General features: G+C 46.9%; 1 protein-coding gene across 2 annotated transcripts in view; it reads left to right on the top strand.

The window, feature by feature from the left end:
• Positions 1-8,883: 8,883 nt before the first annotated feature.
• ZC3H12D (zinc finger CCCH-type containing 12D) overlaps positions 8,884-15,195 on the top strand; it is a 35,156-nt gene continuing 28,844 nt past the window's right edge. The window contains exon 1 of one of the 2 annotated variants that reach the window (XM_081529932.1): positions 8,884-9,022. The gene's annotated coding sequence lies outside the window, so the exon portion shown is untranslated. Of the gene's footprint in view, positions 9,023-10,449; positions 10,708-15,195 lie in introns of those variants that run through there. The other variant, XM_081529933.1, reaches the window with a different exon arrangement.

Raw genomic sequence — 15,195 nt, 5'->3', positions numbered from 1 at the left:
TCATTGTTCTCTTGCTTAGCCAATAATCTAACCAGTTATTATTGTCTTCGCACAACAATCTAACTTAAAACAGTTGTGCGTTTAAAACAATTTTTGTTTATTAAAATCCACTTTCTCTGAGTTCCACCTGAGATGTTACCACAAACATCTGCAGGGATCAAGGCAATAAGAACATTGCTAAATTCATTTCAATTTCATTTCACACTGCCCACCAGCCTGAGAACATAAACACCAACTAAATAAAGTTTCTGCCCCTTAGTGACATGACTGTCAACAAAGAGTCAGTAGACTTACAATCTCAGTAGAGACGGTCTCCAGCCCTCAGTCAGAGACTCAGACACTAAACAATAGGGCAATGTGTTCAGTAACCGAGGTTGGAGAAAGAATAGTCAGTCAGACAGCTCCCTGGAAAATTGTTACTTTTCTTACTGTTGGTCGGTAAGAAGGTCTGAGATACTTCAAAGGCTAGACGACCTTTCAAACGCCAGGCCCCTCTCTTGATAACCCTGAGCACTCTGAGATTCAGTTTTCCCAACCTGGTGACTTCATGATGACCCAGAAATGGAAGTCACAACAAAGCTACCCACGTGTGAAAAACACATTAATGATTCAATTAATTGTTATTTTTAAAAATGAAAATGCTTTCTAAACAAACAAACAAAGCTTGCTCCGTTCCTCCCAAGTTGAGTTGTTTCCCTGTGAACCTCAGCCACAGGTAGTCGGTCATGCTTCTTGTCCCTCTGAGCCTCTGCCTGGGTTTCCCTCCATCTGAAACATCCCAGAGAACCCAGCCTTCTCCCAGGACTCTTCAGACTTTCCTTCAAAGTCCACCAAGCCACCCTTTCCTCCGCAAGGCCTCCTCTGCCCCTCACGCAGTCAGCACTTCCCCTTTGATAGGACCTCTGATCTAGCACTTTTGAATCAGGGGCGATTTCACCCCCAGGGGACACTTCACAATGTCTGGGCACACTTACAGTTGTCACCACGTGGAGGGTTGTGCCACTGGTATGGAGTGGGTAGAGGCTGGCTGCCATCCTACACTGCACAGGGCAGCCTTCACAGCAAAGAACCCTCCAGCCTGAAACATCAGTGGTAGTGAGGTTGCTTTCATCCAGGTCTGCTTCGGGCTTCCCTGGTAAAGAATCCACCTGCAGTGCAGGAGCCATAGGATACACGGGCTTAATCCCTGGGTCAGGAAGATCCCCTGGAGGAGGGCCTGGCAACCCACTCCAGTATTCTTCCCTGGAGAATCTCCATGGACAGAGGAGCCTGGCGGGCTACAGTCCATGGAGTCGCAAAGAGTCAGACACGACTGAAATGACTCAGCGTGCACGCACACAGGTCTGCTTCACACTAATGTTTACAGTGACTGTCACTCTTTGTTGACAGTCATGTCACTAAGGGGCAGAAACTTTATTTAGTTGGTGTTTATGTTCTCAGGCTGGTGGGCAGTGTGAAATGAAATTGAAATGAATTTAGCAATGTTCTTATTGCCTTGATCCCTGCAGATGTTTGTGGTAACATCTCAGGTGGAACTCAGAGAAAGTGGATTTTAATAAACAAAAATTGTTTTAAACGCACAACTGTTTTAAGTTAGATTGTTGTGCGAAGACAATAATAACTGGTTAGATTATTGGCTAAGCAAGAGAACAATGACAGCGGCTTTCCCACTTGCTTCTGTCTGGGTTGTGGGTGTGCACGTGGCTGCTGAAGGTCCAGATGTTGTTCTGCTTGTCTCTGTAGCCCTGGCAGTTTTGTGGTGTTCCCTGTGTCCTAAACTTTCCATTATAAGTTCTAGTTATCCCATCTTCATAAAAGTTAGTGCTCATAATAACAACAGCTAACTATTAAGCACTTACTCTATGCCAAGCACTGTTTTAAGCACTCTGTGTGCATTAACTAAATTCTGAGGATATCCTGATGAGACAGGTGTAATTATTTTTTAAAGCATTATTTATTATTGACCATTTTATTTTTATTTATTTTTTTTGGCCAGGCCACGTGACTTATGGGATCTCAGTTCCCCAACCTGGGATTGAACCCAGGCCACTGCAGTGAGAGCACAAAGTCCTAGCCACTGGATCACCAGGGAATGCCCTAACCATTTTCTTTATGATTACTATTTGTTTTTATTTTTCTTTATCTTTTGGCACTGCATGGAACATCGGATCCTAGATCCCTTACCAACAAACCCGTACCCCCTGTATTGGCAGTGTAGAGTCTTAACCACCAAGTCCCCGGTGGGTATGGTTCTTTTCCCTATTTTACATATGAGGAAATGGAGGCACAGGGAGGTTAAATAATTTGCTCAAGGTTACACAGCTAATAATTGGCAGGGCAGTCTGACTTCAAGTTCATGACACCACACTAGCTATTCTGATAAGCTTAGCTCTTTTCTTATACCATTCATAAAAAATTCCACATCATCATAAAATATCCAATCACAAAAAGGGGAAACTTACAAACTTTAGAGATAATATAGGAAAATATCTTTACAGTCTCAGGATAGGGGAGGACTTCTTAAACAAGATTCAAAAATCACAAGTGAAAAAGGAAAAACCAAGTTTTGACTCCATGAAAGGAAAGACATCCACAGGTCCCAAAACATCATAAACAAAGCTAAAAAGACAAGCATTTGACTGGGAGCTGAAAGTTACCAAGGATACACATATACAAGAGAGCAAGGATTGGTATGAAGAATACCTGAAGATTAATACCAGCTAATAAGAAAAAGACTACACGGTAGGCAAATGATCAGTAGAGGGAAAAAAGAAGAAAACTGGATGCTCCATAAGCATGTGAAAAGATCCTCCAATTTACTGCTCCTGAAGGTGCCCAGTCATATCCGACTCTTTGTGACACTTTAGACTATAGCCTGCCAGGCTCCTCTGTCCATGGGATTTCCCAGGCAGGAATACTGGAGTGGGTTGCCATTTCCTCTTGCAGGGGATCTTCCCGACCCAGGAACAGAACCCATGTCTCCTGCATTCTGGGTGGATTATTTACTACTGTAATCAGAGTAATAAAAGTTAAAACAACCATGAGAAATGACTTACCATGTCTCACACATCAGGCTGGTAAAAAGCAAAAAGAATCACAGGCTCAAAGTTTCATGGGGTGACAGAGAAAAAAGAACTCCCACACACTGCCAGTGGAGGAGTCGATGGGAGGAAGCTGGTGATTACCACCAGAGCTACAAATACCTACACCCTGTTTTAGTTCACCGAGAAAACGGATCATACAATCCAGACTGTTCTTGGTGCTCACGGATGCTGTTTGTACAGGGGAGTAGCCAAGCCAAGGACTCTGCCCTGAGTCCGTGAACCACTGAAACAATCCATGCCATCTGCCCACGTGTTCCTGTGTGCCTCCCTGCAAAGGGTCCATACCCCATATTTAGGAGCCACTGTCTCAGCACCTCCACGCTGCTTCCTGAAAGCACAGATCTCTGTCTCTCACCGCAAAGGGCCAGAGTGGAGAAAAATAGCCTCTGGGCAGACTCCGTGCTCATCTTCAGCACAGCAGAAGAGGGAAGTGTGCCACGCTCGTGGTCCCACTCTTCTCTAAGTCTAATAGCTTTAATTTTTTTTTAGCCACTCAGCATGTAGGATCTTAGTTCTCCAAACAAGGGTGGAACCTATGGCCCCTCCAATGGAAGCAAGGAGTCTTAACCACTGGACCGCCAGGGAAGTCCCCTAATAGCCTTTTTTGGAGACATGTAAACATGGGCCCAAGTTACCGCTGCAAGTGGGAAGCTCCTGTTCTCTTTTCAGTGTCTTCTGGGCAGAGTCTAGTTTGGGGTCAGCGATGCAGTAACTAAAACTGTGACCTCTAAGTTCAGTTTAGTTGCTCAGTCATGTCCAACTCTTTGTGACCCCATGAACTGCAGCATACCAGGCCTCCCTGTCCATCACCAACTCCCAGAGTTTACTCAAACTCATGTCCATTGAGTCGGTGATGCCATCCAACCATCTCATCCTCTATCGTCCCCTTCTCCTCCTGCCTTCAATCTTTCCCAGCATCAGAATCTTTTCAGATGAGTCAGTTCTTCGCATCAGGCGGCCAAAGTATTGGAATTTCAGCTTCAGCATCAGTCCTTCCAATGAATATTCAGGACTGATTTCCTTTAGGATGGGCTGGTTGGATCTCCTCGCAGTCCAAGGGACTCTCAAGAGTCTTCTCCAATGCCACAGTTGAAAAGCATCAATTCTTCAGTGCTTAGCTTTCTTTGTAGTCCAACTCTCACATCCATACATGACCACTGGAAAAACCATAGCTTTGACTAGATGGACCTTTGTTGGCAAAGTAATATCTCTGCTTTTTAATATGCCGTCTAGTTTGGTCATAACTTTTCTTCCAAGGAGTAAGTGGCTTTTAATTTCATGGCTGCAGTCACCACCATCTGCAGTGATTTTGGAGCCCCCCCCAAATAAAGTCTGTCACTGTTTCCACTGTTTCTCCATCTATTTGCCATGAAGTGATGGGACTGGATGCCATGATCTTAGTTTTCTGAATGTTGAGCTTTAAGCCAACACTTTCACTCTCCTCTTTCACTTTCATCAAGTCTCTTTAGTTCTTCTTCACTTTCTGCCATAAGGGTGATGTCATCTGCATATCTGAGGTTATTGATATTTCTCCTGGCAATCTTGATTCCAGCTTGTGCTTCATCGAGCCCAGGGTTTCTCATGATGTACTCTGCATATAAGTTAAATAAGCAGAATGACAATATACAGCCTTGACGTACTCCTTTTCCAAATTGGAGCCAGTCTGTTGTTTCATGTCCAGTTCTAACTGTTGCTTCCTGACCTGCATACAGATTTCTCAGGAGGTAGGTCAGATGGTCTGGTATTCCCACCTCTTTCAGAATTTTCCACAGTTTGTCATGATCCACACAGTCAAAGGCTTTGGCATAGTCAATGAAGCAGAAATAGATGTTTTTCTGGAACTCTCTTGCTTTTTTGATGATCCAGCGGATATTGGCAATTTGATCTCTGGTTCCTCTGCCTTTTCTAAAACCAGCTTGTACATCTGGAAGTTCATGGTTCACGTACTGTTGAAGCCTGGCTTGGAGAATTTTGAGCATTACTTTACTAGCGTGTGAGATGAGTGCAATTGTGTGGTAGTTTGAGCATTCTTTGGCATTGTCTTTCTTTGGGATTGGAATGAAAACTGACCTTTTCCAATGCTGTGGCCACTGCTGAGTTTTCCAAATTTGCTAGCATATCGAGTAACCTCTGTAACTTCTGACAGGTTACAATTAGGGAGAAATAGGCTAAACAGTGGGTTCAATCCCTGGGCCAGGAAGATCCCCTGGAGCAGGAAATGGTAACCCACTCCAGTATTCTTGCCTGGGAAATCCCACGGACAGAGGAGCCTGACAGGCCACAGTCCATGGTGCCACAGAGCTGGACGTGACTGAGCGAGTGAGCGTGCCCGCACCCAGGCTGGCTAAACAGTGGTTCAAACCTTTCAACTTCTGACAGTCGTGGCAGCTAAGTCATTTCAGTTGTAGAGAAACCAAGATGCTGCTGCTGCTGCTGCTAAGTCGCTTCAGTCGTGTCCGACTCTGTGCGACCCCATAGACGGCAGCCCACCAGGCTCCGCCGTCCCTGGGATTCTCCAGGCAAGAACACTGGAGTGGGTTGCCATTTCCTTCTCCAGTGCATGAAAGGGAAAAGTGAAAGTGAAGTCGCTCACTCGTGTCCGACTCTTAGTGACCCCATGGACTGTAGCCTACCAGGCTCCTCCGTCCATGGGATTTTCGAGGCAAGAGTACTGGAGTGGGGTGCCATTGCCTTCTCCGGAAGCCAAGATGAATTTTCTCTAAATCAGATACCATAAAGACACCAGACGGTGGTTCTTTTCTTATGAAGACCGCGGAGTAGCTGTTTTTCAGGTTTACATAATGTCTCTGAGATTTCAGACACAGAATTCTGGGGTCTCTGCCAAATAAATGCTGGCTTGTCTGATAGATGAGCAGGTTCTAATGTCTCTTTTTGCATTTGCTGCTGGCCTCTGTGTTACCTGACCTGTGCAGAAGCGTCCATCACCCTGGACTGATATAGATCAGGATTCAGAAATTTCATTACTCAGGTTCATCTTTTGTTAAGTGTGCAGCATGGTGGCACCTGGCAACCTCCACAGAGAATTCCTTCCTTGACTGGTTGCTATCCTGTACATAGAAATATTGTACCTCAGAATCTGGTATTTGGGCAAGAGAGTCCAAGGAGCCCGTTGGCAGTGATTGGTTCTGAGTTCTGTGGCTTTATTTGACCAGACAGTCAGAGAACAAGGCTCCTGGACAATGTCAGGTCATTTCCACACAGAAACCCTTCCCTGCATTGAGGTGCAGCACCACCACTTGGACAGAGGCTTCCAGGGAAGAACGGGCACTCAATGCCCCTGTATCTACTATGGCTTCTCAGGTGAGGATAGTGGTAAAGAACCTGCCTGCCAATGCAGCAGACATTAGAGATGTGGGTTCAATCCCTGGGTCAGGGAGATCACCAGAAGGAGAGCATGGCAACCCACTCCAGTATTCTTGCCTGAAGAATCTCATGGACAGAGGAGCCTGGCGGGCGACAGTCCACGGGGGCGGCAAAGAATCTGATACAACTGAAGGGACTTAGCATGCAGGCATGCATGTTCTACAGGACTTGAGCTGAAAATATTATCTGCTATATTACTCAACATAAGGACTTTGATTTCTCCTAAAATTTCATACCAGGAAAATCTTTATTTCTCTTGAAAACCGAGCATAGGTGTTTGAGAGCTGAGAGGTTACCCACGGCCAGATAAAGGGTGTATTTTGGAGCCTGATGGCCCTGGATTTGAATCTTGACTCAAACCACTTACTGAGTAAACTTGAGCAGTTTAGTTACCCTTTCTCCACACCGCTCTGTGTGTGTGTGTGTGTGTGTGTGTGTGTGCGCGCGCGCGTGTGTGCGCTCAGTCATGTCTGACTATCTGCAACCCCGTGGACTATAGCCCACCCAAGCTCCTCTGTCCATGGAATTCTCCAGACAAGAATACTGGAGTGGGTTGCCGTTTCCGCCTCCAGGGGAACTTCCCGACCCAGGGATTGAACCCGTGTCACTTGCGTCTCCTGTATTGGCAGGTGGCTTCTTTACCACTAGCGCCACCTGGAAGCCCTTCAACACTGATGACCTCATCTCAAAACTGGGAAGACTGGTTCCTGTGCTGTAGAGCTGTTGTGAGGATTAGGAAACTTTGATGGAAACTTAGCAAATGTACCAGAGGGGTGAACGAACCTTAGAAAACCCGTTTGTTGTTAGAAATCTAGGTTTGTTATTACAAAATCTATTGTGTCCCAAATTTCAAAGCTAGGATCAGGGCTCCAGTGAAGTGACTATTTTAACCCAGGTTCTAGTACAGTGTTCTTTTTTTCTTTGAATGGTTTCTGATTCTTGTTTTTGTTTTTAATTATTAAAAAAATTCTTTTAATTGTATGACTTTTCATCATTTAAAAAGAATTAGAGTATAGCTGATTCACAATGTTATATTAGTTTCAGTTGTTTAGCAAAGTAATTTAGTTACACACACACATATATTTGTTTTTCAGATTTTTTTCCCTTATAAGTTATTACGAAATATTGAGTATTTTGTATACTGTGCTATACAATAGATCTTTTTTAGTTATCTATTTTATTTTTTGAACATCTCAATTTATTTATTTTTAATTGAAAGACAATTGCTCTACAAATTGTGTTGGTTTCTGCCGTACAACAACACGAATCGGCCATAGGTACACTTACGTCCCCTCCTTCCTGAACCTCCCTCCCGCCTCCCACCCCATCCCACCCCTCTAGGTTGTCACAGAGCCTGGGTTTGAGCTCCCTGAGCCATACAGCACATTCCCACCAGCTATCTATTTTAAACATAGTAATGTGTTTATGTTAATCCCAAACTCCTAATTTATCCCTCACCCCCTCCCCGCTGTACTTTTAATCTGTATTTAGGTAATCCATTCTATACGCGCCTTAATATTGCAGACTGCCCCCCATCTTCTGTGTGGCACAGATGGGGAATGAAGAAAGCAGAGTATCGAAAATCTGGTAACTTGTGGCTTTCTTATTTCCTCAGCACCGACTCCCAGGCTCTAAATGCAGCTTGACTAACTGGCTGACAGTGTATTTCTGGACTGGTCACATTAGGGACATTGGCATTTGCCGTGCAGGTGGGTTGCTGTGGGGTTTGATTGTGTTCTTTCCTCTGATGGGCATCCCTCAACGCTGGAAATGATCACAAAGCTTGAGGTCTGTTGCCCGTACCTGTTGAGGCTGCAGCAAGCTGGGCTTCAGGATGCTGGGGTCAGGCTCCTCCTGCCACTGTGAGAGAGGAGACCGCCCACCCTATGCAAGGCCACAAAGAGGGAAGCCCAGGGCCGTATAATCTCCTGATAGAGGCCAGTGCCCTGCTCCTCCAGCAAGAAGGACTTTGTGACCTGCCTGGGACCCCTGTGAAGGCAGGGAAATCCCCACGCCTCCGTGCACCCAGGTTCTGTCCCTGCCCCGCCCCCACCTTGGCTCTGTGTAACTTGCAATTTTGTGTATAAAGTTGTGAGCACCCATCCTCCTAAGAAGCATCTAGGATCAGATGCTCTTCTCAGCTGGCGGCCCGAGTGGGAACTTGGAGCAGCCGTGTCCACCGTGTCCACCGTCGAGGGTGGGGGTCGAGGGGAGGCAGAGAGCTCATACTTTCGTCTGCCCCAGCCTGCCCTCACAAAGTGTGTTTTGCATGTGGTTTTTGAACTTTGATTCAGTGACTCATGCTGAGGTGCAGGCTTCATCTCCCTCCCTCATCTGATTGCTTTCTTCCTTTCCTTTAAAAGCAAAAAAAAAAAGGCAAAGCAAAACTACCTTTGCAGCTGAATGTGAATGGTGAAAGGAAGCAGAACTTCGGCTTGAAGTGACTCCCTGGGCCTCGAGGACACCTGGACAGCTGGGAGGACAGCTGAGGGGAGCCGGGTGTCCACCACGAGGGCCCTCCACCGGCCCTGCTGGTGAGTGCACGTCCCCTGGCATGGTCAGTGTGACAGAGTGCTGTCAGACTTGCGGCCGGGGGTGGGAGGACAGAGATAGAGCGCTCGGGGAGGCGGGGGCCAGGATGCAGGGCATGCGTTCTTGGATAGGAAGCATCCTAGCAACAATCTCATCTCCCTCAGTTACTCTGAGGGCTCAGTGGGGGTAAAAAAAAATAGGTAAGCATCTTTAATTTCCTTTGGGTGAAATCTTGTTCTATCTAGCAAAATTGTATTTAGTGTCAAGAGGGCTTTTACTGGAGAAAGATTAATCAAAAGAAACTCTTCAGTTTACGTAAAAGCTCCTGATTTAAAGATGTTTTAATTTTATGAAATCGGAAGGACTAGGGTCCCAAAGAGTTGGACATGACTGAGGCGACTTAGCTTGCATCCACAGAACTCTGGGGCACATCTGAAACCTGTCTGTATGCTTTTGAGAGCATCTTGTAGACGAGATGGTGACTGGTGGGTGTCTAGTTTCCTGGCAGATTGGGAACGTTTGGCAGTGGCCCCAAATGCCATGTCCTCTAGAGGATGGCCCTGTGGGCTTCAAGAAGGCCTATGAGGACATTGAAATAAGTCTTCACCTGACGTCAGTGAATATAATCCTGGCTTACGTCCTGGGGCCAGTTTAGAATGCTTGGCCACAAACCCCAAGATGTGACCTCTTCTCCAGGGCCACATGTTGCCAAGCCAGGAGTGCCAACACCTGGCAGGTGAACAGGTTGGGAGGGGCATTGAGCAGAGGGTTTTGTTTTAAACTTTGCTTCAGAGTTGCCCTGGGGTATCGATCAGGGCTGTAAATACTTGTGTGTACACCAGAAGCAACCTACAGCAGCACACAAGGGCAGGAGAAAACAGAAGGCCAGCCCAGTCTCCCCAGGCTCATAGCAACATTATTCACAACAGCCTCCAAGCGGCAGCAATCCAAGCATCCATGCATGAGTGGAAGGGTAAACAGCGTGGTTTACACAACACGGATGAACCTTGAAGACATTATGACAAGGGAGACAAGCCAGTCCCAGAAGGACGAATACTGTACCATTTGACTTGCGTGAAGTAGCTAGGATTGTCAGCTTCATAAAGACACAAAGTAGAACTGTGATTACCAGGAGTTGAGGTGGGGGGATGGGGAGTTAGTGTTTAATGGGGACAGAGTTTCCATTTGGGAAGATGAAAATGCTCTGATATGGAGGGTGATGATGGTTGCTTAATGCTGCTGAAATGCACTCTTAAAAATCGTTAAAATGGTAAATTTTATGCTATGACTATTTTGCCACAATTTTTAAAAATTACAATTCTGTTAAGGAAAAAAAAAAGAGGTCGGGCCAAAACCACAAATCTCATGGGCTGAAGTCTTTGCCTCTCTCTGACTTCCTCAAACTCTGACAACTCCCCTGAGGGCTTCTAGATCTAAGCTGAACCAGAAAACTTCTGCAGGGACTCTGTTTAGAACTGTCCCCTCACCACGGTGGGTGACTTCCGGTGGGCGTGTCTGGGAGATTTCTCTGCAACTGGCCAAGGCAACCTGGGAACGGACTTGGAGGTCAGGGTCCAGTGTTGAAGGTGGGCTGGCCCTGCTCTGTGGCCCCCGAGTGGCCCTGGGCAGCACCCTCTGGCAGGAACTGCCACCCTTGGGAGTCTCCCATCCAGCTGTGAGATCCTGGGTAAGTCAGCCAAACCTCAGTCTTGTCACCTGCAACCTGAGTAACTCTTTCCATGTCGCAGGGACTTTGGGATTTCCCAAAGATGACACACGAGGAGGCACCTTGTAACCAGATAACACGGTGTCCGTGTGAGCTGCTGATTCTCTGCAGTTCTTATTGCTCTTATCTTCTCATTCTTCAGTTTGCCGTGTGTTATTTTCTTCCCCCAGGGGCTCTTCCAGCCAGACTTTTTGGCCCAGAGCCCCTCCTTCCAGATTGACTGATGCTAAAACCAGGTCTGACCCGTCTTGTTCCACCTGTGAGGGTCCCCCATGCCCCCTCCCCCTTCTCCCTTTCTCTCCTCTGGGTCATCAGGTCTGGAGCCCACCCCCCACAGCCTCGACACTGAGCATCGGACAGCGTGCCCCGCTGACCCTTGTCAGAGGGCAGGAGACTTGGGAAGGTTTTCAAAGTGTGACTAGCCATCTGTGCTGTTTGTCACTTCCAGTCAAGATTGAGGAAGAAAACCAAGATGAAATTGTTCGTACTTTCAGGTCTTAAAAATAGAATGGAAAAAGTAGTTGCCAGCAGCCCTGAGGCTCAAAGACCATCACAGCTCGGGGTGGGGGGGGGTGGGGGTGGGCTGTGACTCGGGGCCCCAGAGAGCAGCCCCTCACCCTAGTGTTCTCCCTTATTTAGAAATTTTAAAAGGAAATGAAGTTATTTTAGAGTCTCAAGGCGGGGGGGGGGGGGCGGGGAGCCTCTGAAGCAGGTGAATTCTTTCAGTTAATTTCGTGTGAAAACAGCCCTCCCGTCCCACGCATACCCTACAAAACTCAGCTCAGAAAAGGAGCTCTGTTGAAGCTTGAGGGTTCTGTGGGGAGCTGCCAAGGCAGGGACCCCCCTCCCACTCCCTAGGAGAAAGGTTTTTCACTTCAGGAATGTTCATGCTTCTGCCCTACCAGAACACAAAGTGACAAAAAACCTCAGACTCTTCTCGTAACTGTTACTGGGTGAGTCAAGAGAAGTCTCCTGACCCAGTCATATTTTGACTTTTCCATTTCTGGAATGATAAGGTATTGTTGCTATCTTGAACCACAGCTCAAAGCAACCCCTTATTTGAAGCATCTACTTATGGTCAGTCTCTGCCATTTGCTAGCTGTATAGCCCTCACTCTGTACCACTCTGAACCTCAGTGTCTTCATCTGTGAGCAAGGAATACTTTTTTTATCCACCCTGTCGACCCACCAGGGATAATGGGAAGTTTCAAGTAAGAGCCTCTGCAAGAAAGTGAGTGGAAACAATGAAGAAAAACGTGAATATAAACTTTTATGTTCATGTTGTCTGTACTGTCTTCCTTCCATCTTAGTTCCCTCCCTCTTTTCTTTCTCCCACCCTCTTCTCTCAAGCTTCCTGTCTCTTTCTTCCAAATCCAAATAAGAGCTGCAGTGCATGCACAAAGAGCAGGGGAGGGGTGGGGCAGGAGAAACGGAAGCCATCAGGTCTGGGAGGACTTCTTGGAGGAGGTGACAGTGAGATTAGGTCTGGTGGAGGAGGGGCAGGGGTTCCACAGAGGGAAGAGCCTGGGGTGCGGTCTCCAGGTCTGAGACTCTAGGGTCTTTTAGGGACAGCGCACAGTCCCTGGTATGAGCTGGTCTACTGAGGTGGGTGCGTGTCGCCTTCCTCTATGGAGATTGGGTCAAAGCTGGACCCTGGTCCAAGGAAACAATCACCCTGAAAGAAAAGAATGGCACTGGTCAGGGAAAAGGTGAGGCTGGACTAGAGGTATGTGGCCATGGAAACCGGAGAGGGACTCGGTCCCGGGTGTGATCAGTCTTGCTTCTCATGCTGAGGGGTTTCGACGTCTACTCTGTATAGGATGGAGGGACATGGACGTTTTGGAGGGACACGGAAGTCTTGATCAGTGACTAACTTGGCTAGAGTGGTTGTGGGTGAGAGTGTGGTGAGGTGGCCCTCCCAGGAGCCCAGGGGAGATGACCATGTGGCCTGTTTCTGGGTGGGAGAAGCCAGCTTGTTCAGCTCTGTGCGGGCCCCTCTGGCCCCACCTTTCTCCTCCGACGAAGACAAAGTCATTCCTCTCTTGAGTTTTGAAAGCACATTTTTCTAATAGAAAGTATTTTGCTTATCATCATGATGTATAACTTGTTACATTTTTTGTCTGTTTTCCTGAGTAGATTGTAGAGAAATCGGATTGTGGATTATTTTGTCTTTATAGAACTGGGTCCCGGCACATTGCCTGGTGCCTAGGAAGTGATCAGTAAGTGTTAGTTACATGAATGAAAGAATGAATGAATGGATGAATGAGTGAACTTGGATAGTGGTGGTGTGAGTGTAAAGGAGAGCATGATTATGGAAAATGTCAGGGAAGCAGAATTAATGACTCATTGGATGTTGAAGTGTGGGAAAGGGATGAGTCAAAGCTGACCTCATGGTTGCTTCTATGGATCCCCAGGGGATGCCATTCGGTGAGATGGGAACTCAAGAAAAAATATTCCAGGAGGGAAGATAATTTCAGCTTTGGGCATTTATTAAAGAAAAAGCTACAAAACTCTTCACATATATGAGGCACTATGCCAGATGCTGGCTTCCTTGGTGGCTCAGATAGTAAAGAATTCGCCTGCAATGCAGGAGACCTGGTTCGATCCCTGGGTTGGAAAGATCCCTGGAGGAGGACAGGGCAACCCACTCCAGTATTCTTGGCTGGAGAATCCCCACGGACAGAGGAGCCTGGCAGGCTGCAGGCCATGGGGTCGCAAAGTGTCAGACACGATTGAGCAACTAGAACGCATATGCCCGGTGCTAGTGACTCTGAGACAGACGGGTCAGAATGCAGTTCACAGTCTGAGAAGCAGATATCTGACAACTCAATATGTCGTTACAGAGGTGTGTGCACGCGCCTGGGAGCTGAGATGCCCAAGCCACTCATTCTGTCAGGGAATCAGGGATGACCACTGTGAACGCGTTTGAGCTGAATCTTTTTTTTTTTCAGATGAATCTTGATTTTTGCCAAACCCAAAATAACACTCTGGGTAGACAGGACATCATATGCATAAGTGCAGTGATAGGAATATTCTGGAGTGGGGAGCAGAAAGAGCTTCAGAGTGGCTGGAGAGAAAGGGCCAGAGAGCACTTGTGGGCTAGAGGTGGACGGGGGCCTGCAATGCATCCTGACAGCTCAGCCATCTGCTCAGGAACTTGGTGTTTTTCTGGAGGTCAACACGGGGTGAGAGGGTGTTTCTAAGCAGGGGGTGACATGGTCAGACTTGTTCTAGAAACCCAGAGCTGGCTACAAATGGGAGCTGGGCCAGATGGGATGGAGGAGGGGCCCCTAGGAGGCTGTGGCCCGCACTGGGGGTGGGATGCAGAAGGTGGGCACGGAGGCTTGGGTGGGGCTGGTGGACAGGAGGTGGGTGTGAGAGGGGCCATGATGAAGGAGAGAAAGACATAGGGCTTCTGTCAGGGGCCCTGGATGACATGTCTATAGGCCACCTACACAGAACCATATACATGGAAAAAACTGTTGAGCAGCTGTGGATTGAAGAAGAGGGTTTTTGGTTTCAGAATTCCTTTCCACTCTCACAAACTATTAAGGACTACCCCCACCACCACCATTTTGTTTATGTGGTTTATATCTATCTGTCGATATGTACTTTATTAGAAACTAAAACTATGAAATTCAAAAATAATCATTTACTTTCAAAATCAGGGTAAACCAATCATATCAACATAAATGATGTATTTTACGAGAAAGAACTCTATTTTCCAAACCCCCAAAATTTGTAAGAAAACTGGCACTGATTTATATTTTTGCAAATCTCTTTAATATCCAGCTTAATACAAGACAGCTGGCTTCTCATATCTGCTTCCATGTTCAAGCTGTTGGCAATATTACAATGACATGTAGCTTCTGGGATACTTCATGGTACACTCGTGAGAGGATGGGTGGAAGAAAAAGCAAATTACAACTTAGCAGTTATTAGTGAAATAGTTTTACCTTATACACTCCCTGGGAGGGTCTTGGGCTCCCTCTGGACTGCACTTTGAGAATCACTGAAGCCAACTCAGCAAATATTCTGAGTTCCCTCAGTGCTTTACCAAATAGCACATAGGGCATTTATCTCACAGGTTTACAGCTGTGTGTGCCTGGTGCTTAGCAAGAAGTCTGAGCTGGAAGTGCAGTTGTAGGTTCATAGATCTAGGGAGCTGGTGGAGAGCACGAGGGGGAGGGAAGATGGCCCGGGCAGGACCCCGACATTGAACAAGGGACCAGAGGCTAAGCAAAGAGCTGGAAAGAAGTAGGAGACCCAGGTGAAGTTGTGCAACCTAAGGGAGACGAGAGAAGGAGGTGGTCCAAAATTTTTGGATTTAAAGTCCCAAGTAAGGACTTTCAGAGCCAAAAGCAGCAGAGAAGCTGCCCAAGGCAAGGAGTGGAAAGATGCTGCTGGCTTTGGCAGTTAGGAGGTCACTGGTGACTGTGAGGGCAATTTC

The sequence above is a fragment of the Giraffa tippelskirchi genome, chromosome 9, assembly GCF_054371585.1.
Source record: "Giraffa tippelskirchi isolate mGirTip1 chromosome 9, T2T-mGirTip1v1.2.pri, whole genome shotgun sequence".
Classification (NCBI taxonomy): Eukaryota; Metazoa; Chordata; class Mammalia; order Artiodactyla; family Giraffidae; genus Giraffa; species Giraffa tippelskirchi.
This window is presented reverse-complemented; position numbering and strand designations above follow the sequence as displayed.